Source organism: Nicotiana tabacum, chromosome 8 (assembly GCF_000715075.1).
Source record: "Nicotiana tabacum cultivar K326 chromosome 8, ASM71507v2, whole genome shotgun sequence".
Taxonomy (NCBI): Eukaryota; Viridiplantae; Streptophyta; class Magnoliopsida; order Solanales; family Solanaceae; genus Nicotiana; species Nicotiana tabacum.
Window position 1 is genome coordinate 146,783,821 of NC_134087.1, and position 25,456 is coordinate 146,809,276.

Below are 25,456 nucleotides of genomic sequence, written 5' to 3' on the forward strand. Positions count from 1 at the left end.
CTTGACTTTCTGACCAACTTTTAAATTTCCCGACATCCGGCGACCCAAGTGTTTTACACCCCTGCTGTTGTTTTACTTTTCTGACCTTTTGTTTGAGCTTTTGTCTTTCCCACGACATTCCCCAATCATTTCCCCGATGAAACTTCCGTTAATTCCCTGTATTCCACTTTACATCATGTTGTTTTTGGCATGCTCTGACCACGCTGTGCTTTACAATTCCGGAAACTGGTAGTGAGCTTTAAAGTCCCTTCTGCTTACTTTGACCAAAACTAGCACTAGAGTATCTCAGCTAGATAAAACCCTCAACAGAAAATGAAATGCGACGATTTTTGAGTTAAGGATAAGAAGAATCCAAAACCAGATGACTGTTTTAAAAAGAGAAGGAAAAGAAACTTATCTGAGCGAAACAGCTGGTACCCATGGTCATGACATGCATTTTGGATTAATCGGCCCAATCTGTCCAAAATGACTAGCTTTCAATTGCCATACTTTGTTGCCCAGAACTTCCATCATTTGTTCGAATTACCCAGACCTTACCCTTGTTTTCCTGCGGTACCTCGAAACATTTTTCCACCCACAAACCTTTTGCCTTTTAACCTTCTTTCAACTCCCTTTCGCCTCAAGGTGCCCGCACGAGTTTTCACCAATAAGACTCTCTCATTTATTTTTCTCTCGGCTCCCGTCTCCTTACGATGCCCGTGAGGGTTTTCACCAGTAAGACTCTCTCATTTTACTTTCATTTTTCTTGCTTGAACCAGAGTGTCGCCACTGATACGGATTACCGTCACCTGATCGCCCTGGCATTTCTTAGAAATTGATCAAAAGGTCTTTCTTTGGACCGTAATGTAGGCTTTTGGATTGGGTTAGAAAGAAAGGTATAAAAGGCTCAAAACAATTCGAATGGGTTCAAATTACAACTTTCGGAATCCAACTTTTATAACAATCACAACTTCTGCCCCAGTTTCTTGCTTGGGGATTTTAGAATTTCTATTTGATATGACTGAACCTCGGAGTAAGGCTGCCTACGTACCCTTTCGGGATCAAGTCAAACGTAGTTCGTATATTTAACCTTTGTTGTTGTGATTTTCTTTCTTTCCTTTTCTTTCGCTCTTCTTTCTTTTCCTTTTCTTCTTTTCTATTCTTTTCCTTCTTTTCCTTTTCTTTTCTTTCTTTTCTTTTCTTTTCTTCTTTTCTTTTTCTTTTCTTTCTTTTCTTTTTCTTCTTCTCTCTTTTTCTTTCTTTTCTTTTGTTTTTCTCTTTTTTCTTTTCCTTTTGTTTTTCTCTTCTTTCCTTTATGTTCGACACCTGTGTTCCCTGATAGTGCTGCTGATTCCGAAAGAGGGGTATGAAAAATAAGTAAGGCTCGAAGGGGATAACAAGGGAAAATAGTGTTTGGATAGCAGGACAAAATGCCTTCATCATTTCAATCTTTAAGATATGCCAAATACAAACAGATACATTCAGAAAATTAAGAAATCATACATAATATCTCTTGACCGCATCGGAATTGATGGTCATTTCTATGCATTTTCCTTCCACATCTGTCAAATAAAATGCTCCGTTAGACAACACTCTGGTTATTACGAATGGTCCCTACCAGTTTGGGGCAAACTTTCCTTTTGCTTCAGCCCAATGAGGCAAAATCCGCCTCAGTACTAATTGCCCGACTTCAAATTTCCTCGGACGTACTTTCTTGTTGTATGCTCTTGCCATTCTTCATTGGTACAGTTGGACATGACACACTGATGCCAATCTCTTCTCATCGATCAAACTCAACTGCTCAAGACGGCTTTTCACCCATTCATCATCATCGATCTCATCCTCTGCAATGATTCGCAGAGATGGGATTTCCACTTCTGCGGGTATTACTGCCTCGGTACCATATACCAATGAGTAAGGATTCGCCCCTATCGAGGTACGCACGGTGGTACGATATCCCAACAATGCAAAAGGCAATTTCTCGTGCCATTGTCTATATCCTTCAACCATCTTCCGGAGTATTTTCTTTATATTCTTATTGGCTGCTTTAACACACCATTTGCCTTGGGACGGTACGGAGTGGAATGCCTGTGAGTAATCTTAAACTGCTTGCATGTCTCTTTCATCAGATGACTATTAAGATTAGCCCCATTATCTGTGATGATTACCTTTGGGATCCCAAACCGACAGATGATATTTGAATGCACGAAGTCAACTACAGCCTTCTTAGTCACAGACTTGAACGTCTTAGCTTCCACCCATTTGGTAAAATAATATATAGCTACCAAGATAAACCTGTGCCCATTTGATGCTGCTGGATCAATTGGCCCAATAACATCCATGCCCCACGCGACAAAAGGCCATGGTGCGGACATCGTATGTAATTCTGATGGTGGAGAATGAATCAAATCTCCATGTACTTGGCATTGATGACACTTACGCACAAAACTGATACAATCCCGCTCCATCGTGAGCCAATAATAACCCGCTCGGAGAATCTTCTTTGCTAGAACATACCCACTCATATGCGGTCCACAAACTCCGGAATGCACCTCAGTCATGATAGTTGTGGCCTGCCGTGCATCTATACATCTCAACAAACCGAGATCTGGAGTTCTTTTGTACAGCACTCCTCCACTAAGTAAAAACCCGCTTGCCAATCACCGAATCGTTCTTTTCTGATCACCGGTGGCCTGTATCGGATATACTCCCGCCCTAATGTACTCTTTGATATCATGGAACCACGGCTCGTCGTCAATTTCCTCTTCTATCATATTACAGTAAGCATGCTGATCACGAACCTGAATCTGCAATGGATCAACATAAGCCTTATCTGGATGGTGCAACATTGACGCCAAAGTCGCCAAAGCATCAGCAACCTCATTATGAATCCTTGGGATGTGCCTGAATTCTATGGCCTGAAAGCGCTGGCAAAGCTCATGCAGACACTGCTGATACGGTATAAGCTTCAAGTCCCGTGTTTCCCATTCCCCTTGAATCTGGTGTACCAGTAGGTCCGAGTCACCCATGACCAAGACTTCCCGTACACCCATATCCACAGCTAATCTCAATCCCAATATACACGCCTCATATTCTGCCATGTTGTTTGTACAGTAGAAACGAAGCCGAGCTGTAACAGGGTAATGCTGACCTGTTTCCGAAATAAGTACCGCTCCTATTCCCACGCCCTTCATATTTGCAGCCCCATCAAAGAAAAGTTTCCATCCCGACTTCTCAGCTTGTTCCAATTCATCAATATGCATCACCTCCTCATCAGGGAAATAGGTTTTCAAAGGCTCATAATCTTCATCGACGGGGTTTTCAGCCAAATGATCGGCTAATGCCTGTGCTTTCATGGAAGTCCTTGTCACATAGATAATGTCGAACTCTGTGAGCAAGATCTGCCACTTTGCAAGCCTTCCTGTGGGCATGGGTTTCTGAAAAATATACTTCAATGGGTCCAAGCGAGATATAAGGTATGTGGTGTAGGATGACAAGTAATGTTTCAACTTCTGTGCCACCCAAGTTAGGGCGCAACATGTCCTTTCCAGATGAGTATACTTAACCTCGTAAGATATGAATTTCTTGCTGCGATAGTAGATAGCCTGCTCCTTTCTGCCCATAACATCGTGCTGCCCTAATACGTAGCCGAATGAACTGTCCACAACTGTCAGATATAGAATCAAAGGCCTCCCTGGTTCTGGCGGAACCAACACAGGTGGGTTTGACAAATACCCCTTTATCTTATCAAAAGCCTCCTGACATTCATCAGTCCATTTGACCGCAACATCTTTTTTCAACAACTTGAAAATTGGTTCACAAGTTGCCGTGAGCTGAGCAATGAACCTGTAGATATAGTTCAATCTTCCCAACAAACTCATCACCTCAGTTTTATTTTTTGGAGGTGGCAACTCCTGAATAACTTTGATCTTTGACGGGTCTAATTCAATACCCCGCCGGCTGACTATAAACCCCAACAACTTTCCGGATGGCACCCCGAAAGCACACTTTGCGGGATTGAGCTTAAGATCGTACCTGCGGAGCCTTTGAAATAACTTTCTCAAATCTCTGACATGGTCGGATTACTGTCTAGACTTCACGATCACATCATCCACGTATACCTCGATTTCCTTATGTATCATATCATGGAAGATGGTTGTCATGGCCCTCATATAAGTTGCCCCAGCATTTTTCAAACCAAATGGCATGACCCGATAACAATATGTTCCCCACGGCGTGATGAATGCTGTCTTTTCTGCATCTTCCTTGTCCATTAGAATCTGATGATAACCCGCATAACAATCCACAAAAGAGCCAATATCATGTTTGGCACAATTGTCGATCAGTATATGGATGTTGGGCAATGGAAAATTATCTTTTGGACTTGCCTTGTTAAGGTCTCGATAATCGACGCACACCCTGGTCTTACCATCCTTCTTTGGCACAGGCACGACATTAGCTAACCAAGTGGGGTATCGTGTAACCTGAATGACTTTTTCCTCAAACTGCTTGGTAATCTCTTCTTTGATCTTCACACTTATGTCCGTTTTGAACTTTCTCAACTTCTGCTTGATAGGAAGGAGTGCTGGATCAGTGGGTAATTTATGAACCACCAAATCAGCGCTTAGACCTGGCATGTCATCATATGACCATGCAAAAACATCTTTGTACTCATGCAATACTTTAATTATCTCCTCCTTGAGTTGTGGCTCCAAATGAACACTTATTTTAGTTTCCCGCACATTATCTTGGTCCCCTAAATTAATTGCTTCTATGTCATTTAGGTTAGGTTTGGGTTTTTCTTCGAAATGCCTTAATTCTTTACTAATTTCCTCATAAGCTTCATCATTGTTACGATCCACCCCATCATCACACTCGATCTCTTATATTACTACTTCTGAGCTAGATTGGCTTTTAAAATTGGGCCGAAGATTCCTCATGCATGTCATATCATTGATACCAGCATAAAAAGAACTGTACAAAGAAAGCAAAGAAAAGAAAATGGAAAGATAATTAGGGACGAAGAAAATTGCATTTCATTAAATGTAAAGACAACAAGGTTTTAACTCGTCCAAACGGACGGAACATAGCAACTGGATTACAAACCCTAGAATAATCTAGGTAACAAAAAAGGAAAACAAAACCCACTACCACGACTCCCTCCGAACTGGAAGAGGAGTAGCTTCCCAATTATTGATGTTAGCATGTGGTCCGATGTACTGTATGTCTGCTCTGCTTGACCCTTCCCCGGCCTCAATCATGTTTACTTCAGCAAATACTTTCTCAAACACCTCATCCAAACTCCCCTCTGCCCCAATTAACAAACCTGACATCTTTGCCAATGGCTGTTTCTTGATACCCGGCCTGACGAAGGACCTAGACAATCGAGGAATTGGTTTAGGCAGCACCCAAGCTTTCTTCTTCAAATTATGGGCCCTTCTGACATCTGCCGCTATTGGTTTGAACCCTAACCCGAAGGTGTCCAGATTTTTGGGCAAAGACACAGGTTGAGTAATGCCCTGAAGTTCAACCCCTAAACCTTTCCCTGGCACGAACCCATTATTCAGCATTTCTGACACTACCATGACGGTCGCAGCTGGCACCCTGGGACATGGCATGCTTTTACCCTCGGGCACCCTGCTCACCGAAACCGTGTCAAAGACCTGATAAACCCATGGTCCCCTATCATCTTCAGTCTCTATAAATGGTACTATGGCATCATTCATGGCGCATGTGGGATCTTCCCCATGTAACACAATTTCTTGTCTGTCCCACTCGAATTTGACCATTTGGTGCAGCGTGGAGGTCACGGCTTTGGCCGCATGAATCCATGGTCGACCCAGCAAAAGATTATAGGATACTGCAGCATCCAACACCTGGAATTCCATCGTGAACTCGACTGGTCCAATAGTCAATTTGAGTACAATATCCCCTACATTGTTTGTTCCTCCTCCGTCGAACCCTCGAACACAAATGCTATTTTTTCGGATTCTATCCTCATCGATCTTTAACTTGTTCAATGTGGATATCGTGCAAATATTAGCGCTCGACCCGTTATCGATTAGAGCCCGAGTAACCATTGAACCTTCACATTTGACCGTCAGATAGAGAGCCTTGTTATGTTCTGTGCCTTCCATAGGAAATTCATCATCAGAAAATGCTACCATGTTCGCCTCAAAAATCTTGTTGGCAATCGTCTCTAGATGGTTCACTGAAATTTTGTCAGGCACATAAGCCTCATTCAATATCTTCATCAAAGCTCGGCAATGCTCATCAGAGTGAATCAGTAATGACAACAACGAGATTTGAGCCGGTGTTTTTCTCAGTTGTTCAACAATGGAATAATCTTGTACTTTCATCTTCTTCAGAAACTCTTCTGCCTCTTCTTTCGTTACAACTTTTTTGACTGGTACTGGATTGTCTTTAGCGCCCTTAGCCTTTCTCAACTCTTCGGGAGCAAAACAACGTCCTGACCGGGTTAGTCCTTGTGCTTTACAACTTTCTTCCTCAATTTCCTTTCCTTTGTGTGTCACCACTACCTTGTCATATTTCCACGGTACGACTTTGCTATCAACCATGGGTAACTAGACTACCGGTTTTATGACAATCGGTTCTACATAAGCTCCCTTCACAACCACCACGGGTGCAGATACTGACCATGGTACCACTATCTTGACCGGCTCCTGCTTTTTCTTGGCCACAAACGGTCCCTTGCCCATTACTAACACTGGCTTGTCTTTTATTGCTTTTAACTGAACCACTGGCCTTGCACTCACTGTCTTTTCTTTGGTTTTCATACAACGAATCACCATAACCACCTGCGAAGGTTTCTTAGGCTCCTCCCCCTTATGTATCAGGTCGATCATGTTGGCCTCATAATGTGGTGGTAACGGATTTTGATTGATGTTCGGGGCCTCTGGAGCCTGTACCTCAATACGGCGATTATCAATGAGCTCTTGTATTGCATTTTTCAACTTCCAACACTTTTCCGTATCGTGCCCTGGCATCCCTGAGCAGTACTCACAGCTAACAAAATGGTCCAGGTTTCGGGGAAGGGTTTTTGGTGTTTTGGATTCAATTGGGGTCAACATTCCCAACTGTTTCAATCTATGGAAGAGAACAGTGTAAGATTCTCCCAACGGAGTAAATGTTTTTCTGTTTGGGGCCTTCTCACTTCTAAAAGCTTGGTTTGGGCGGAAGCTGGTTCCTGGTCTGTTTGCCCTGGGCGGTGGATAGGTGTTTTGTGGGGGTGGAGGTGTGTTTTGGGGGTTTGGTGCACGCCATTGCGAGTGCACCGGGGGCTGAGTGTAGGTCTGGGCATGGTGAATAGAAAAGTGTGGTTCTGGTGGTGGATAATAGTGTTGTGGTGGGCCATATGAGGTATATTGGTAGTTTGGGTGGTGGGGTCTGGGTTGGTTGTAGTAGAGTGGGGGGTTATTGGGCCTGGACCAAGCATTAGCTTCAACTGCAGCAACTTCTTCTTTCTTCTTCTTCCCAAGCACACCACCAGTACCGCTTTGGATGGCCTGGGTGGTTGCTTTCAACGCCGAGTAGCTCAATATCTTGTTAGATTTCAATCCTTCTTCAATCATGGCTCCCATCTTTACCACTTCATTAAACGACTTTCCGACAGATGTTACTAAGATGACCAAAATAGGTAGGTTCCAATGTTTGCAAGAAGTAGTCTACCATCTCACTCTCCCTCATGGGAGGATCAACCCTTGCAGCTTGTTCCCTCCATCGGAAACCAAACTCTCTAAAACTTTCCCCAGGTTTCTTTTCCAGTTTCAACAATGACAAACGATCGGGTACTATCTCGAGGTTATATTAAAAATGGCCAATGAATGCTTGTGCCAAATCATCCCATGTATACCATCGACCGGGGTCTTGCCTCGTGTACCATTCTAGCGCTGACTCACTCAGGCTTTGACCGAAATATGCTATCAACAATTCATCCCTTCCCCCAGCACCCCTCATTTTGCTACAGAAACCACGCAGATGAGCTACTGGGTCACCGTGCCCCTCATATAAGTCAAACTTCGGCATTTTAAACCCCGCAGGCAACTGGACATCAGGAAAAGGGCACAAATCTTTGTATGCGACGCTAACTTGGTTACCTAAACCATGCATGTTCCTGAAGGATTGCTCCAGGCTTTTGACTTTACGAATCACTTCCTCTTGTTCTGCATTCTTAACCGGTTTCTCAACTTCTCCCGGGATTTCAAAATGGGGGGAATAGGTATATGGCTCAGGCGCTTTGAAAGTGGGTTCGGGAGGGTAATATTGGGTGTCGTGAGCTTGGAATAGTGGCTCACTGGATGATCTATGTAGTGGAGCTGGGGGAGGTGCCACAAAGACGGGAACCATGGGTGGTGGAGGGTTCTGCTTAGGAGGTGGAGCTGGGGGAGCGTATGAAGTGGTACCATAACCCTGGGCCTGATAAGGGAAAGCTGAAGATGCGTTGGGAGTGATAGGCTCCTGAGCTTGAGCCAGGGGTGGGATGTAAGATGGGTTAGTATGATATAGTGGTGCAGTATGTCCTTGAGACCATGCTCGATGCATTTCAGCCATTTGTGCCTCTAATTTCCTCATCTCTTCTTTCATAGCACCCACTTCTGTTACCTCAACCTCATTCGAAGGGTCTACGATGCTGATTTCCGAATCCTGCCCTGTCATTTTTACTTGATCTTTCGACCGTGTGTTGTACGGGTGAGTTGCCAGAATTGCCAATCAACTAACCACCTGTCTGGACTCACACATTTAGACAACCACTTTGTTAGCGATTAGGTCTTATCAGATTTTAATAACCGCACGTTGGCATGAATGCACTTATTTTATTCATTTCTATTATGTGTTTGCCCGATTGCATGCGTCATCCCGGCATTTCGTTCCTTGTTCCCTTTTACTATTCTTTCACCTTATCCCTTTCTTGTGCTTTTCTTTTCTCTCTCTGTTTTCCGCTCTTTTCTTTCTTTCTCTTTTTCTCGGTTTTCCTTCTATTTTCCTCTTCATTTTTTGTTTGTTTTCTTTACGGTTATGGTCGAATCCTATGGAGATTGCCTACGTATCGTGACCCCGCACGAATCAGACCAAGCGTAGTTCGTGCAGATAAATGTAAAAATAAGGGTGGAAATAAAATGCTCAACTTTCATTAATAAAATAGACTCTTACAAACCCGACATCTTTTGTTTTGGAAAGAAACAAACAAACGCAACCTGAAAACAAACCAAAAACTCTAAGCCTGCAAACATACTCAATCCAGAAAGATAACGGACGTACAAAAGACTGACTCGAAATGGTAGACACTCACAGACACGGACTATGCATATTCTAGTGCTTCAAACTTAGGTGTCCGCGGGGCGTCGTTCGTCCTCGCCACGGGTCTAGGATCCAAATCCCTTTCAAGCTACTCTAACTCATTCATGGTTCGCTTCACATAGATCATCACTGCTGAGATAAAAGTAGTACGGGTCATGTCTTCACAAACCCGGCATCTCCTGACAATAGCATGAGCAATGGCTCTAATCCTGTCTTTTGTTTGCTTCTTTTCTATGAACAAACGTCTTATCTGATCGCTGCACGTCTTTAAAGCTCGAGAGTCTTGCAAGTGCTGGTCTTGCAGCTGTTGCACTTCTGCCTCCATTTGGGCCAACAAGTTGTAACAATGTTCGCTTTCAGTTTCAAAGTCTCTAGCCTGCCTAACCGCTTTACCCTCAAGGGCAACCACTTTTCTCTTTAAATTGGCAACAATTTTCTCATGGTCCCTTTTCAACTGATTCAAGTACTGGCGACGCTCTTCGGTTCTTGTCGCCCACTGTGCTTTAAGTTCTGCCATGATATTTTCAGATTTTCCTAACTCATCCCGCCATTCTCTGACTTCGCTTTCCAATCTTTTTACCAATTGTTCATCGGATCGGCTCCTCGGTTGCTTGTCGATGGTTATCTTCAACTGTCGGATTTGGGCCCTAAGTGCTTCATTTTCTCTAGCTAGTCTATTCTTTTCCCCTTGATCTGCGGCAACCTGTACACTATTCTCGAATTTCAGACTCTCAACTTGCTGCTTTAGTTTACCAATCTCGACTCAATAAATTTCTTCCTTGGCTAACCAGTTCCACTGCTCTTGGGATGACTTAGCGAAATCTTCGAGATGAGGTCTTTTAGCTGGTCTCCCACCTGCCATGTCACCTCTGAACCACTCGTGATACCCTGGAGCAATTTCCCCTTTGACCCTATCAGACACACAAGTGTTTGCCATCAAATATTGACACTCACTCCAAATTTGACGAACTTCTTCCTCGGGGAATCGACCGTCAGGACTAATTTCGACCACCTGGGTACTCAGATCTTCATCTCTTGGTACTACTTGATATCTCCTGAGTTGCCTCAGAACTCGATATGGTGCATAGGGCTGTATGCTTTTGAGTCCCATCAACAAAAAATGCGGTCGAGCTGCTGGCATATATATGATTTCTTCGATAGGCAACCATCCAAGCACCCACTGTATCTGGCTAGCCTTGAGGTTCCGAAATAATAATGCCCAAGCCGTGACTCCTTCAGGTAGACTAGCCCCTTTGATTCTCGTACAAAATTCTCCTATACAAGTTTTCTCAGCCGAACCATAACTCCATAACTGAGAGCGCGGGCACAAATGCTCAATCATCCACATTTGTAACAATAAGTTACATCCCTCAAAAAATTTGCCCCCAGCTTTGCACGCAGTGAGAGCTCGGAAAATATCAGCCACGATCATAGGTGCTAAAGTGCTTTTCCCCATGGTTTGCAAAGTGCTGACGACGCCCGCTACTTTCTAGTCAATATTACCATCTTTCCTTGGGAATATTACGAGGTCAAAAAAACTATCATAAATGCCACTCGTCTGTGTTCCTCCCATTTTTGTCGGCTATTTCTGCTGCAAAGCTTAAAGTCTGGATTATTGAACCCGCCCACATGGCCATATCTATCATACATGAAGCGGAGACTGCAAAAACCCTTTGCAAAATCTGGGTGATGAACTGTTCGGGGTATTTTCAAGGAATCCAGGAATCGGTGTACGGTAATGGCCCTAGGAGCAATTAAGTATTTGAATCTCAATGGAGCTTGATCACTTCCAATGTACCCCGCTATTTCTTCCAATGTTGGGGTGAGTTCAAAGTCTGAAAAATGAAATACATTATGTGCTGAATCCCAATGGGCGACCAATGCCCTGATAATATCCCCCCGAGGCTGGATGTTTAATAAATCCGGAAGGTCTTTCAAATATTTTCTCACTTCGTCTTGCCCTTCTTTGCCCAAATCATTCCACCACAATTGCAGCTCAAAAGGGATTTTGGTCATTATTGAAAAGGGCTCATTCACCATTGTGCTCATCCTGCACATTTATTAAAGCGTTTTAAGAAACAGAAAAACTTTTGTTTGATACAAAAAATAAACTTTTGTGGACAAAGATTTTAAGGCTATTTACGCAGAATCAGCCTTTCGGCGTCCCGTTTGGGAACATTTGCTAATTTTGACAAAACGGCATTATCTGGTTTATTCATGACAAAATTTAAAATTTTGACATTTTTGGTTATTTTTTTATTTTTTTTTGCAAAGGGGAAGTTGGACCCGATGAGGGTTGCCTACGTATCTCATGCCCTGTGAGAATCAAACCATGCGTAGTTCGGGCAAATTAACCGAACTATTTTGAAACATGACTCTTTTCCATTTTTATTTTTGGCATTTCATAAGCGAATAAAAACTATTTTTAGAAACAAGACTCTTTTTTTCTTTTTCTTTTCAACAAATAAAACAACCTATTTTTCCAAGCTAAAAATAACAGACTCTTTTTTCTTTTTCATTTTCCACAGACAATAAAACAACCTATTTTTCCAAACTAAAAATAAAAGACTCTTTTTCCTTTCTTTTTTCAACAAATAATGAAACAACTTATGTTTTTCAAAAAAACTTTTCTTATCCTTTTCTTTTTCAACAACCAACTTTCCAAAAATAAAAGACTTTTTTTTCTATTTTTCTCTTTGCTCTTTTTTTAGTAAAACGAAATAAAACATTTTCCTTATTTTTTTCAAAATTTCGGCAGCGTTTCGCCAGTAATTGGCCATTGATTTATCTTTCTAAAATAATCAATTAACTCCCTAACTGATATTTCTTTTTTTTCTCTTTTTTTTCTCAATTTTCCAACATTCCCGAGATTCAGAAACCGGTCAACATGCAGGTTCGAAACAAATATATGTACAGAGCAAGTAGGATGCATCAGGATGGTCTTTTCATTTCAGGTTGCTAGTCCTAGACGGACCCAACCCCTGTGTTGAGTCCCCTAAGTCAAATGCAGCGTGATGCAAATAAGCGTTCCTACTAGGGATCCGGCATGAAGTCATGTTATTCTATGTTCAAAACCTGGGTCAGTGTTTTAGACTGTGTACCCGAGCGGACAACTCGAGTCGAGGATGGGGCAACTTACCGGAAACCAAAAGGCCATCGGGCTTCGTAACTTGTCCGACCTCTTTCTTATTTCAGGGTATGACACTAATAGAATAGGGAGTCTCAACCAGTAAGCACACCCCCGGAGGTGAAGAGAGAAGGGTGTCGGCACAGTTTATATACAATTCAGATAATATCAAAGCGGTAACATTTAACACATTCAGCACGAAACATGTATGAAAATCAGATACAATTAAATACAGCAATTTTTCTAAGCTCGAACTCTGAACCCTGAACCAGAGATTCTGGGTTCGGCCCCCAGCAGAGTCGCCAGAGCTGTCACACCTCCTTTTTCATACCTACACCCTCGCAAGAGGGCGTAAAGGAGTTTTTCCAATTAAAGGACAATCGGAACGGAATTTGATTATTAATTATTCAGAGTCGCCACTTGGGATATTAATGGTGTCCCAAGTCACCGATTGAATCCCGAACCGAGGAATATATGACTCTATTAACAGTCCGCGAACCAGAAATCCGAGTAAGGAATTCTGTTAACCCGGGAGAAGGTGTTAGGCATTCCCGGGTTCCGTGGTTCTAGCACGGTCGCTTAATTGTTGTATTTGATTTTATCTGATTTTAATACATGCTAGCTTATATGCCTTTTAATTAATTTTGAACCGCTTTTATTATCATTATTTTTAAGAATTGCGACGTCATGAGAAACGCATTTCGAACCACGTCGCAATCAATGCACCCGTAGTTGTCAACACATTTCGACTTCGTCGAGATTTGGATTTGAGTCGCATCGATGCGCACTCTAATTTTAAGAAGGTTATTTAATTAAATCGTGCCTAAAGATACTAACATAGTGTTATTTTGGGGAAGAGCCATGAAGTTCGCTAAACGGCCATCCCAAATTCTAATTGTTTCGATAATTATTTACTAAAGGCCCACGTTTATTTATATTTTTTTCGGTGAGGCTCGTCTTCAATTTGTGAAGCTCTTTTCTATCATTATTTATTTTTAGGAATTACGACGTCATGAAAACATGTTTCGAACCACGTCACAATCAATGCACCCGTGATTTATAAACACATTTTGATTTTCTCGAGATTTGGATTTGGGTCGCATCAATGCGCACCCGAGTTTAGGAAAGTAATTTTTAAGTAAGTCGTGCTTAAAGATTCTAACGTATTGTTATTTTGGGGAAGGCGGTGAAATTCACTAAACAACCTTTCCAAGTCTACACAATGAAATAATTATGCTATTAATTACTTGAGGATCCTAATTGATTAGGCCTACAATTTGTTGAATTTGAATTTGAATATTTGGGCATGAATGCCGAATAAATGGGCTCTGAGCCCACGAAGCCCAACTCCTGCCATTGCACATGCTGTGGGCACAGGCCTTTAGAGCACTTAGGCGTTAGGTATGAAGCAGGCCCAATATTTGGCTTGCAATCGTACAGCCCAGGGATCGAATCCTTGGGCACCTTTTGATTTAACTAATTTCTTGGGCTACCTGCTAGTATGCCAGGCCCAAAACTGGCCCAATATGAGGCTGTTAAATATGTGCTTCATACTTGACCAAACTTAAAATCAACCATGCGTATAGAACTCCAAATCAACTACAACTTTTGCAAATTTGACTTCAGCATACTGTGAAACTTAAACAAATTAAAATGACAATTGTATAAACATGAAATGCACAATTTAAACAGTCCACACCCTGGACTATATACATGAATCTAAATACCCAAATGCCCACTTACTAACTAAAATAATCAAACTCATGCTGGACAGTTCATCAGTCTCAATTATACAAATCAGTTATTGGCTCGAATCAACACCAGCTAAATCAATTAGTAACAGTCAGACAATTCAAACAAACTAAACTATGAAAAGGCAATCAACAGACAATGTTTCCAAAGGCAACAGAATTCCAGTAGCATTCTCATTTTTCTCCACTTCAAACTTGGAGTTACATAGATGCGAGTCAAGGAAATGCAACTGGGAATTGTAATGAAAATAGAGAAAAGGAGAGGAATCAGCTATTTTCAATAGCAACAAGAAACCAACCCAGCAATGTTACACCACAGAAACACAGGCAGATTGCTTTGAAAACCAGAAATATAAGCAAATTCTCACAGAGCAGTTTAACATACTTCCATCATACCCCTGACCCTCACAGCGAAACCAAACACACCTGTGATACTGCTAGACCCCAATACCCAGTTGAAGTCCAAAACTAGTAATGAAACTGTGAAGGTGTTTCAGATTTCTCCATATTCTGATGTTTTTGTTTTCTGAATAGTTTTGGAAATAAAATGCTGATTGAAATCAAAAGCAATAATGAAGGCTTAAATTGAAACTTAGAGCTCAAGGCATAAAGATGGAGAGCCGCCCCCCCTTCCCAAGGCATCTCATACCTTTTTATAAGCAACCCCAAAGAGAATAGATTAGGTTCTGATTTGCCAATCAGTCCCTCCCTATTTTCAATTCAGTCCCTCTAGTTTTATCTTGCTAAGCAAGTAACTGCACTACAACTATTAAAATTTGCACTTGTACCTCATTCTAGAAGGCCCTAAGGTATTTCTCTACCCATACAATACCTATACTGCCCTTCCCTATACCTTGATATTACTATTCCTATCAGAACTACCCTTTTCCATACCCAGATTAACCCTGAAAGCCTTTCAGAATCACTGAAACTACCCTCATCCTTAACAGCAATACCCAATATCCTAAACCATTCTGAAACTAACTGAAATTAATTAACTAGCATTCAGATACTAACTAATCAGACTGACTGAACCAATTCTGTTCAATTAACCAACTCAAACAAGCTAAACGAAATTAAACCGAGCTTAAGCTACCATGATTAATGTTAAATGAACTTAAAACTAATTCTTAAACCAAGAACTTATAATCATTCAACCAAATATTAAGCTCAGAATCCACAGTAATTAACAGAACTTAAACTAACACATTTAAACCATAAAATCAACAGAAAAATTAATGAAACAACACTGTAAATAACAATTCAAACATGCGAGTAAAAGGAAACAATAAAACTCACAAAGGCATGAGGGATTCCGGACAGTCAGACACATCTGAATCCTTTCAGATTTTTGACGCGTAACATCCCTAACCATGTGTTCTTGCAAGAGAACACATGGTTAAGGATACTACGGTTCGAAATCAAAAGGATTTGGTTTTAGGGTTTGGCCAGAGATTTTCAGATCTAAGATTTGGGTCGTTTCATGGCGATTTGAAAGAAAACAACCACAGATTAGTGTTGAGGAAGGGCCAGGGGTTGTGGGGTGTGATTTTGGACTGATTTGGACGAACTTGTCACTTGGCCGGAAAACTTCAAATTAAGATTTGAAGAGTTCCGGCCTTGTTGGAGGTAAACCAATGGGTGCAATGGAAGGAGGAGAGTGAGGGGGATCTGTGGTGTTAATCTCAGGGTGAACGACATAGTTTGTGTTCACCGCCGGCAAGGGATTTAAGGCGGCGCAGATTAGGGTTTGAGGAGAAGGGGTGGGGTGAAGAAGACGAGGCAAATGGGGGTATGGGGGGGAATGATTCGGACACTTAAATACTAAGAACCTCGTCAGTTCCGGACCGTTGGATTGATGAGATCCAGCGGTCCTGATTTAATGACCCCGAAACGACACCGTTTCGTCTGAAAGGGGGGGGGGCAGACCGGGTAGGGGCTTGGGCTGGACTGAATTGAAATGTTTTTGGGGTGTCTGGGCCTGAGCAATTCCCTTAATTTGGCCCAAATTTGGGTCTTTTATTAAGACCCTAATTTCTAACCTTACTTCCTTTTTATTTTCTTTTCCTTCTTTTTATAATTTTTATAATTTTTGTTTTAATTTTTATAAAGATGTAAACTAACATGAAATCCTGATTTTTCAAAACAAAGACTAATTAATTCCTAAAATTGTTCAAAAATAATAAAATCATTAAAATGCAAAAGTGAACTATTTTTGTGATTTTCATGCTTTGTTCTGAACAAGTTAATCTCTAATTGATACTAAAATATAAAACTAAAACCTAAATGCAAAAATGCGTATTTTTGTATTTTATAAAAATTAACACGCACAAATAAAATGCAACAATTATCAGAAGATGACACCAAAACACACAAAAATTGTAAAAATAAAGAAAAATTATTTTGTTTGGGATTTTGGGAATTATTAATATATAGGGCAAAAATCACGTGCTCACATACAATGATATACTCCCTCCATTTAAAAACTATTGTCCTAATTTGACTTGACACAAACTTTAATAAACAAGGGAAGACTTTTGAAATTTATGGCCGTAAATAAGTCATAGCATTTGTGTGGATATAAAACTTATGAAACTTATGGCCCATTCATAACATATTTGTGTCTATAAATGCTTCATATTAAGAAAATATTAAAAAATGTTAATCTTTTTGAAATGAAATAATAAGAAAATAGTGTCAATCTTTTTGAAACAAAAAGGGAGTATTAGTTATATATAGTCTCCGTAATACACATCTACCCTCGTGTCTAACAGACGTGCACCCCAACCTTCTACATGTGGCTTCATCTTAATCCCCCCCCCCCCACCCCAACTCATTTTTTTAAAGTATCACTTTAAATCTTAATACCTAAACTAAGATTTTTTTTAATTTTTATATACTCTAATTTTCGTTTTCTCAACAAAAAAAAATACCAACAACAATCACTAAACAAGTCATAAATACAATTAGGATACACCCAAGACCTCTTTCTCTGTAAATTCATTTTCCTTTATAGAACTCAAAAAAAAACAAATACGCACACACACATAAAAACATTTAAAAGAGTATTTTTTTTGAAGATGGACGGAGGGACAAGAATTTTATTTAAGAATATTTTTATCATGATTTCTGTTTTGGTGGTACCTTAGTCAGCATTTTTGCTTTCATTTAGAGTTTCGGCCACTACTCATATTCCAAGAAACTATGCTGACTGGTGGATTTTTATGCTTGAGATATTTCTCTGACAGAAGAGGTTGAGGAGAACGAAGAGTAGAAAATGGGTAGGGGGAAGAGGGGAGGGGTGAAGAAAGTGGCGATGATGGTGTTCAAGGTGGAGTCATTCCCGGATTGGATCTTGGGTGGGTTATTAATTTGGATATTTATATTTAAGATGGAGCTTTAAAAGAAGGGTTGGGTGCTTAAGATAAAGTCACGTGTAGGAGGAAGGCCGGTCTAGGGTCTATTAGATATGAGGGTAGATGTCCCGATCCCAATTTTCCACTTTAGGATGTCGTGATAGCACCTGGTCTCTAAGACTATGTAAGCCTAACATTTAATAATAACTCAACGGAAATATTCAACAAAAATACTAAAGCAAGACTGATAAACACATAAACTCCCAAAATAAGATCTCAACAACATTTCTCCCAAAATAGGTGGAACTGAGTTATAAGCTCTATAGAATAATCTAGAATATTTACTACAACACCATCTGAATGAGAAATACAACAGAAATGAAAGATAAGGGAAGGTGACTCCGAGACCAGGGAACGCCGAGCAGGTATACCTTGAAGTCTCCGTATGACAGCTACAACCAAAACATTAACGTCCATCATGAACAGATGTACCTGGATCTGCACAAAAAGATGTGCAGAAGCGTAGTATGAGTACACCATAATGGTACCCAATAAGTATCAAGCCTAATATCGGTAGAGTAGTGATGAGACCAGGTCAAAACATCTACTAGGACATAATAAACAGAACGAAGTATAATAACGAGAAGTAATGGACAGCGGAGAAACAAGTGATAACAAAGTAGGTTAACAACATAGACTAATGACAGGATTGTAAGCCTAGAGATAACAAGAAAGGAACAAATAAAGGGAACCACAATCGGACAAAACTAGTAAGACGAGGAAGAATGAAAGCAATAAGAACTGTTTCACCAATAACACTTTACTACATGAGATAACCAACAAGAATCACAAATGAGGTACTGCCTCGCATATAACAAGAATCGCAACCGAGGTACCGCGTCATATACAACAAGAATCATAACCGAGATACCGCCTCGTATACAATAGGAATCACAATCGAAGTTCCCCTCGTATTCACATTTCTCAATTTTAATCACAATCTTTCCTTATATCACCGCAGGAGCCTTACATTTAATTTTAGAAATCATTTTTTTTCAAAATAGTTACCCGCGTTTTAGCCCACCTTATCACACCACGTGGCTTTAAGTAGTTCCCGTACTAGCAACACGTGTATCAAGCCCACTTATATCACCACATTTGTATCAACCCCAAGCCTTATATCACCACATATGTATCAATATCACAGCTTAATCACAACTCGCACCGCAAGTGCCCATATGCCACAACTTGCCACAGAATCAACAATATCAATATTTCCACAACAAAAATCTCATGGCTCAACCCCAATGTGTACAAGAATCTTAACACTAATAAAATAAAGTGAATAGCTCAACAAGAAAGCTCAACAATTAACAACTTTGACTCCAAGGGATAACGACTTTTTCAACTTCAACACCAATAAATCAACAGTAAGATATTTCACGAAATAACAACTTCAATTACAAGTAATTCAATAATTTAAAGAAGTAACAAAATACAAGGAAGGCAATAAATTCAACTAAAGCGTATAAGAGCAAATTAGCAAGTAGGAGGTGAAACAATGTGTTAACAATGTCAACTAAAGCATGTAAGGGTAGATTAGTGTCACGCCCCAACCATGGGAGGCGCGACCGGCGTTCAATTGAGTGATCCAAATTGAGCAAGCCTTTTAAACACTTTCTACCCAACTCAATATGATTAAGGGAATCATGCTTTTGTCTACTTAGACAATAATAAAGATAGTACATTCAACATTGATAGATCATTTCATATTACAACCTTAAACCGTAGTTAAGTTCCAAGATTACATATAGTCACAATTTAGAGAAACAAGAGTTTGAGATTACAACTTAGTTCATAGACCCATCCAACACCTGTACATAACCCACACAAACGTCTATGGAGCCTCTAAGGATACAAAAGACAATTATGACAATGCCAGTAACAAGGCCCCGGCTATACCTCAAAAGTGGAAATCTACAACAAAAGATGTGCAACATAACCCCCTTGAAGGAAAAAGGGGCTCACCAAGACTATGAGAGGAGGATACTTCGCTACGCGCGATCGGCATTGTCCGTTATGGAGCCACCTACATTCATTTAAAAATGTAACGCCCCCGACAAAAAGGACATTAGTACCATAGAATAGTACTAGTATGTATAACTAAACACCATCGTATTATAAAGAACTATCACACAAGAATTCAAGGAAATCACAAGAGACAATCAAAGCTTTAACCGAACACCACATCATCAAATAATGAATCATACAACTTTCACATGACTTCCATAACTTTAGTTTGGGGCATTTCATATGTTCATCATTGTTCTCAATACCACCACTATCATGAGCGGAGTCCGATCATGACCCGATCGGCTAGGTTGCCTCATTTGAGACATATACCTCAATCACCGTCTCATTTTCCTTTTCCGAAATTCAATATCAGCACATCACCACCATGTGTACGGCATGGTGTCCGATCACGGCCCGACCGGCTAGGCCGCCTTACCTAAGCGTTGTTCCTTTCTCATTAATCATCTCATTTAAATCTTTATTTCACATATGACATACCAATTCATCGACGCTTAGGGCCACAATTATCACATCATTTCCACTTTCAATGTCAACCTTGCAATTTATGATCATAGGCACATACAAAATCAATTCAAGTTGTAAGCTTAGGTAAGATTTCACATAATTAGCATGACAATCTCAGTTTTAAATCTTGACGTGAAGTCTAGGCAATTTCAACACGTGGTTCATATTCTTTGCATATCCTTAAATATCTAGAGTAGTACTTTGCACACAATGAGGCACACCTTTCATGTATATATATACAATTCCAAAACCAATCCATGTAAAATAACAATCAATACATCAATTAAGTCTTCGGTCTTACCACATTCGCACATATACATGCCAACGGTGCTCAATTTCTAATAGGAGGGGGTTTTAGCCATACATACCTCAATAAATCTTTCCTTAATTTCTTACAAAATTCCGGAACTCTTAGCAACTTCAATCTATTTTATGAAAATTATAAATTGAACCAAGAATTAGAGACATGATTAAGATTCTAGCTCATTTGAGCACATTATCAAGCACTAGGTGTGCATTGTGATAATAGGACCCTTTTGTGAGAGATTTTCATCATCTTATACCCCAATTTCTATCTTTTTAACTCATAACTTCCCCATACCTTGTTACCTCTTATGCATGCAAGAAAATCCATTTTTATACCCATAAACCCACAAGTTAATTACTCATTCTAGTGTGAATTTCAAAACCAGAGATTAGGGCTCAAGTTCTTACATCTTGGGGTGAAAGCCTAGCAAATTTTGCTTGAAAGTTTTCAAAGATTTGGCAAGGTCTGAGAGTTAGTTTCTCCCTCTAGAGCTCCCTCTATCACTCTATTTGCAGTAAAAATGACATAAAAGAGGTCCAATGGGTATTTTTAATAGGATGGGGTCGGCTTTTAAAAGTTATAAAATAGGAGCCCCAACGAAATCTGCGATCGCATAATGGACATGCGGCCTGTGAAATGGAACACGCAAAAATGGTCCCAAAAACCTGAACAAACTGTCTGGGTGTGCGACAGAAATGTGGTTCGCATATCTGTTCTGCGGTCGCATAATGCACCGCAGAACTACTTCTCACAAAAATTCCACAAGGATTATGCGATGACTATGCAACCCGCATATCGATTATGCGATCGCATAATTGGCCGCATAGTTGACCTCAAATTAACTGTCACACTGTCTAACTCTGCGGTCTGCATATCTATTATGCGACCACATAATGGACCGCAGAGACGCACTTTTCTGGAAAATATAATTTCTTAACTTTTTAATGCACAGATCAATCCAAAGGGTCCGAACCGCGATGAGCTTTTTATGAATTTCTAACACATGATCCTAACTTGTCACCACGAGATTCGGGTTTTTGAGTAGAAATTTCACTGGGCCTTACAATTAGCACATGAAAGGGTGAGTTAACAATGAAATATATAACATATTAAGACAATTCAATTGAAAGCATGATAAGAGTCTAAATAGCCTAAATCGGTCAAATACCAAATATAGCCCGTGTACCCACTCATCACCTTGCGTACACGGCTTTCACGTAACACAATTAGCACAAACAAACCAATTTCTAAGGGGTAATTCCCCCACACCAAGTTAAACAAGATACATACGTCAACTCGGCCAACTCAACCCTTAAAAATAGCTTTTGCCCTAAAATTCTCCTCCTCACGACTTAAATCTAACCAAAATTGACATTATATCATTAAACAATGCAAGGAGAAATAATTACAATAGATAAATTTATGATCTTTACACTTTTTCCAAAAAGTCAATGAAAGTCAACCCGGGGCACGTCCGATCAAAACTTGGGTCCAAAAGCAGATTCCGACTACCCATGACCCCGCGAGTCCATATATGTGAGTAGTTTAAAAATTCGAGTCCAATACGACTCTCAAAACACAATTTCTCATTTTTCAAAAACATCACAAAATTTCCAAATTTTTCCTCTTTGGTTCACATGATCTTGATATTAAATCTAAGATATATTGATGAAATATAGTTGGAAATTGATTAGAATCACTTATCAAATATTTTTAGATGAAAATCCTCTATCCAAATCTCTTCCTACCGAGTTTAGGGTTCTAAAATAAGAGAATATGTCGAAAAATCCCGACTCCCAGGCCTTTTGTCCGGCTGCAGATGTCGCATTTGTCACTTGCGGATTAGGGATCACATTTTCGAACCCTAACAGCCTCAACAAATGTCACAATTGGGACACAGGCTTCAGAATTGCGAGGCTGGTGCTCGCAATTGCGATAACTGAGCACCAACACACGAGCAATTCCATTTTTAGTCCAAAACATTTCGAAACATGTCCGAAACTCATCCGAGCTCTCGGGGCTCAAAACCAATTATCAACACATGTCTAAAAATATCATACTAACTCGCTCACATGATCCAAACACAAAAATAATATCAAGAACTACGAATCGAACACCAAAACGCATGAATTTCAAAGTACATTTCAAGAACTTCTAGAGTTGCAACTGAGCTTCCGAATTCTATCGTTTCAACTCCAAATGATAGAAAATTTTGCAGACAAGTTCTAAGTAGTATAACGGACCTATTCCAAGTACAAAAACCAAATTATGATACCGATAGCCAAACGTCAACCTACGGTAAAACTTTTAAACTTCAAATTGCCAAATTTCGGCAAAACAACACAAATTAGCCTACGGACTTACGAATTCGATTCTCGGCACTGTAAGAATGTGATTTTTGCCCTATGAAATAATTACTCCCAAAAATTCAAAATAAAACGATTTTCCTTGGTGTGCAATTTTGAGAATTTTTGTGACATTTTTGGATAATTATTTGTATTTGTCTGTGCATGTTTATTTGTTATAGCTAATAAAAAATACAAAAATATGTCACATTTGCATTTAGGATTTAATTCTATAATTAGGAGTAATTAAGTTTGTTTTACAAGAATGAAAATTACAAAAATATGCATCGTTTGCATTTTTAGCATTCAATGTCAAATTGTGCAATTTTGTTTTAATGGGTGTTTAATTATATATGATAAATGTTGCTAGGAATTAGTTAGTATTTTTGACAAGTTAATTTAGTTTATAACTTAATTTAGAATTTTAGTTTTATTAATTAGAAAGTAAAAGAAAATAGAGCAAAAAATATTAAAAAAATCGGAATTGGGCCTCTTCTTCAATTTCAAACCACAGGCCCAAAGATACCCAACCTTCCCCATGACTCGGTCCATTTCAACCCGGGTCGACCTGGTCCGCCCCATAACTAAACCACCCGCCCAACCCCTTTTCTTCATTTTCATTTTTTGTATCCCCCAAACCCTAAAACCTATCCGCCCCCCTCCCCTCTCTTTCCTTCTCCTTCACGTCCAAACCACCCCAAGCTCCCCTCCCATGGCTGCTGCCCTTCTCCCTCACACGACCTCCCCCTCCCCATCGACAACACACACACACACAGCAACATACACACACTCATGCAACACACAGCACACACACACACATACACAACAAAACACACACACACACACACACGCAACAGCCCGTCCATGGCTGCTGCTTCTTCTTCTTCATTGTCCTCACGATATCCCAACGACCCCGCCCTCAACTACGAACAGCTCCAGCCACCGCCATTTTTCTCCTCCATCGAGCTCCAGTCGCGAGCTTCACCATGAGCGACCTCATGGCACGAAGTTCCGCCATGAACGACTACCCTCGAGGTCCAGCTCCCATGGCTGCCCCTTGCTGCTTCATCTTCTTCGTCTACGTCGAGCTCCAGCTCGAGCTCCCATTGCTTCCTCCGCTCACCACTGCCATCTCCGAGCTCCAGCCACGGATGTTGGGTTTTGCTTCATTTTTTCTCCATCCAAGCGACCAGCTCGCTTCTGCTGCTCCTGCTGCATCCAGCCTCGTCGAGCATCAGGTTCAAGACCAAACTCCATCACTGCTGCTTCACTTTTTGTGTCCGCCGCTTTCAGTCCAGTCCAAAAACGAGACTCAACTATCTCGTTTGTTCGAGCTTTGGTCGGGGTTTGTCGAAGCAGTCCATACACAGTCGAGGACGTCGAGTTGTAGTGCGTCGAGGTTGTCATTCGAACCCAATCCCTTTTAATATGGTAGGATTCTGATCTATTTTGTGTTGTTGTTAGCTTTCGTTCATCTTCTGCTTAATTCTCGTTCCGGGTAAAAAATTAAATGTTTGTTTTATTCTGATTTTTCTTCTTCTTTGTATCGTTGCATATTTCAAGTTAGGAAGTTCAATCAGTCTTGTATAAAACTGTGGCTATTCCCATAAGTGTTGATTATTGTATTGGTTAAAATGGTTGGGTCTGAGGAGGGTAATATGTACGCAGACCTTACCCCTACCCCGAAGGGTAGAGAGGCTGTTTCCAGGAGGCTATTCCCATAAGTGTTGATTATTGTATTGGTTCAAATGGTTTCATTTTGTGTATTATTTGGTTTCCTGCTCTTTGTCGTTCATCATATGATTTCAGTTTGCATTTCGATTCAGTTAATTGTGATTCATGTTGTTTCAGTTTACTTTTGTTGTTAATATTGTTGTCTCCTTGCTCATTCATTTTTTGTCTAAGTTAACCAGGATTGGTTCCCAATATGGTTAACTTATTCCTATTAATTTGATGTTGTAGGATTCAATATGTGTTCATGGGATTTGTTGTTTGAATTTGTTTAGAAATTGGTTGTATTTGTTGTATTTTGGTTGGAATTGATTAGGTGAATTGGTTATAGCTGATGGGGGTAGATTGGTAAATTGCAGTACGTTCAGGGGTAAAATGGTAATTTCAGTAAGGTCGGAGGGGTATATTTGGAATTGAACATTTGAACAATTATTTAATCTGAGTGCTCTGTCCACTAGGCATTAACAATATTAAAATAATACATTGTGGGGGACAAGACATAAATTAGTGGGGAGATGATATAATTGTTTAATATAGTGGGGGACAAGACATAATGTAGTGGTGGGAATAATGTAATTATTTAAGTTAAGCATGGGGGACAAGACATAATGGAGGGGGAATAATTCTTTAGTTTAATATAGTAGGGGACAAGACACAAAATAGTGGGGAATAATTCATTTGTTTAAGGTAGTGGGAAACAAAGCATGCAATGAGGGGAATATTTCGGGGAGTGGTTCAAGACAAGAGTCTTGTTATAAATAGAGTCATTCTTTGACACAAAAAGGGGACTAGGACTTGAACTTGAAAGAAGTTTATTAGGAGGAGGATTATTATTTAGAGAGATTTTGGAGAGAACATTTTAGGAAGACATTCTGAAAATCTCAAGAGTGTTAGAGAGTTTAAAAAGAGAAAACAAAAACAAAGTGAGAAACAAGTTTAGTTTC